Genomic DNA, 3,000 nt, shown 5'->3' with positions numbered 1-3,000 from the left:
TCGGATTCATTTATTCATGATAGGATGTAGGTTTTTGTATTCCAATAATTCACTTTACATTTTCAATGTGATAGGATTAGTTATTTATTTTCTTTTGTGAATATTGGCCTTTTTATTGCTTTGACCTTAACAGTTTATGACAAGCAGACCTGAACTGGAAGAGATCCTTTACGACCCGGAGATTGAATGGACTCTCCGTGTCCGTTTAAGAGCTGCTAAGCAAGTCAGACAAGAAGCACAAGAAGCTCAAGAAGCTCAAGAAGCTCAAGAAATGGCTGAGCAGAGGACTATGATGGACTATGCCAAACCCACTCTCACTGGAGCTGCCTCCAGCATTATCAGGCCCAATATTGCTGCTAACAACTTTGAGATCAAACCTGCCATCATACAAATGATTCAAAACACGGTGCAATTCTGTGGATTGGCCCACGAAGATCCCAATGCACACATTTCTAACTTTTTAGAAATTTGTGACACCTTCAAACACAATGGGGTAAGTGATGACGCCATTAGGTTGAGGTTATTCCCATTTTCTTTGAAGGATAAAGCCAAAGCATGGCTGAATTCATTACCGGCAGGATCAATAGCTACGTGGGACGAAATGGCCAGCCGTTTTCTCTCTAAATATTTTCCCCCTTCTAAAACTGCTAAAATGAGGAATGACATCACTACTTTTTTCCAGCAAGAGGGGGAATCTTTATATGAGTCATGGGAACGATACAAGGAGCTGTTAAGGAGAGTTCCTCACCATGGCCTCCCCATTTGGCTGCAAGTGCAGACTTTCTATAATGGTCTTACTGACTCAAATAAGACCATATTAGATGCTGCAGCCGGAGGATCCATAAATAATAAAACTCCTGAGGTTGCCCATGCACTTATTGAGGAAATGGCAGCCAACAACTATCAATGGCATTCGGAAAGAACTCAAACTAGGAAGCAGCAAGGCTTGCATAATGTTGACACTTATACAGCACTATCTGCACAAATAGGAGCACTCAGTAAGAAAATAGATGAAATGCAGATAGCTGCCATGCATGTGCAGCCTCTTAATTGTGAATTGTGTGGGGGAGGCCACATCAGTACAGACTGCCAAGTTGGCAATCAGTTCAGACCATCTACTGAACAAGTTGACTATGTCAGCAATTCGTCAAGACAGCAGGGTTACCAGAGTCACCATACTTTTCATCCAGGATGGAGGGGACATTCAAACCAGTCCTGGCCAAATCAGCATACTTCCAAGCTGTTCCACCAGACTTATCATCAGCCTGAACCAAAATCCAATTTGGAGGAACTGATGACAAAATTTATAGTAGGTGCAGAAACTAGGTTCCAGAACCAGGAAGCCTCAATCAAAAACCTGGAAAACCAAGTGGGGCAATTGGCACAATTAATCTCTTCTAGACTACCGGGAACTCTTCCAAGCAACATTGAAGTGAATCCACGAGAGCAGGTGCAAGCTATTACCTTAAGGAGTGGAAAAGAGTTGCCTGAGGTAGAAAAGAAGAATTGGGCTGAACCCAAGGCAGAAACAAGCCTTGGGACCAGACAACAGAAGATGGAACAACCAGAAGCACAACAAGGGATGCACCAACAACCGCAAGTTCCATTCCCTAACAGGCTGAAGCAACAAAAATTGGAGAAGGAATTTGGTAAGTTTCTTGAAATATTTAAAAGTTTACATATTAATATTCCTTTTGCTGATGCTTTAGCCCAGATGCCACACTATGCAAGGTTTTTGAAGGAATTATTGGCAAACAAAAGGAAACTGGGAGATGTGGCTACAGTTGCATTAAATGAGGAATGTTCTGCTATCCTTCTGAACAAGCTGCCTCAGAAACTCAAAGATCCAGGGAGTTTCACTATTCCTTGTACCATTGGCAGTTTAAAAATTGAAAAAGCTTTATGTGACCTGGGAGCTAGCATCAATTTAATGCCATATTCTATCTTCAAGAAATTGGGGTTGAATGAACCCCAACCCACTAGAGTGGCATTACAATTGGCTGATAGATCCATTAGACATCCTAGGGGGATCATAGAAGATGTGCTAGTTAAAGTTGACAAATTCATTTTTCCAGTTGATTTCATTGTGTTAGACATGCAAGAAGATGTGGAGGTCCTGCTTATCCTAGGGAGACCTTTCCTGGCTACTGGGAAAGCAATGATTGATGTCCAACAAGGACAACTCAGCCTTAGGATACAAGATGAGGAGATAATTTTTAAAATGTCTAATGCTATGAAACATGCACCCTCTAGTGATGATTCTTGTTTTATGATTGATGCCATTGAATTGACAATTGATGAATGCTTCCAGGTAAGTAGAATAACTGATCCTCTTGAACTCTGCCTCCAGCAGGGAGAACTTGAAGAAGGAGAAAATGAAAAAATAAACCTCATGATAGCATACCTGAACGATAAGCCTCAATTCAAGGGAAAGGGGTTTCTTAAATTAGAGAACTTAGGCAAATTGCCTGGACCATCAGGTAAGCCATCACCCCAAGAACCCCCCACCCTTGAACTGAAGCAATTACCATCCCATTTAGAGTATGCTTTCCTTGAGGAACCATCAGATCTCCCCGTGATAATTTCCGCAGCGCTGAATCCCTTACAAAGAGAAAAATTATTAAGAGTGCTATGGGAACACAAAAATGCTATAGCTTGGAAGGTAGAAGATATCAAAGGCATTAATCCATCAATCTGCACTCACAGAATTTTGATGGAAGAGGACAGCAAGCCTTCCGTCAACCCCAAAGGCGCCTGAACCCCAACATGAAAGAAGTGGTAAAGGCTGAAATAATTAAGTTGTTAGATGCAGGGATCATTTATCCTATTTCTGATAGTTCTTGGGTAAGCCTTATGCAAGTTGTGCCCAAGAAAGGGGGTACGACTGTTGTTCCAAATGATAAAAATGAACTCATACCTACTAGAACCGTCACCGGATGGCGTGTGTGTATTGACTATAGAAAATTAAATGAAGCCACCCGGAAGGACCATTTCCCTCTC

The 3,000-nt window shown here is 41.7% G+C and overlaps 1 non-coding gene across 1 annotated transcript; it reads right to left on the bottom strand.

Moving 5' to 3' along the window:
- Nucleotides 1-649: 649 nt before the first annotated feature.
- LOC148861100 (small nucleolar RNA R71) lies at nt 650-756 on the bottom strand. The gene has a single exon (XR_016095228.1). It is a non-coding gene; the product is annotated as a small nucleolar RNA R71 (small nucleolar RNA).
- Nucleotides 757-3,000: the final 2,244 nt, after the last annotated feature.

This window comes from Nelumbo lutea, chromosome 4, assembly GCF_056320005.1.
Source record: "Nelumbo lutea isolate HS-2025 chromosome 4, American lotus-T2T, whole genome shotgun sequence".
NCBI lineage: Eukaryota > Viridiplantae > Streptophyta > Magnoliopsida > Proteales > Nelumbonaceae > Nelumbo > Nelumbo lutea.
Note: the sequence above shows the minus strand (reverse complement) of the source record. Positions and strands in the feature narration are given on the sequence as shown.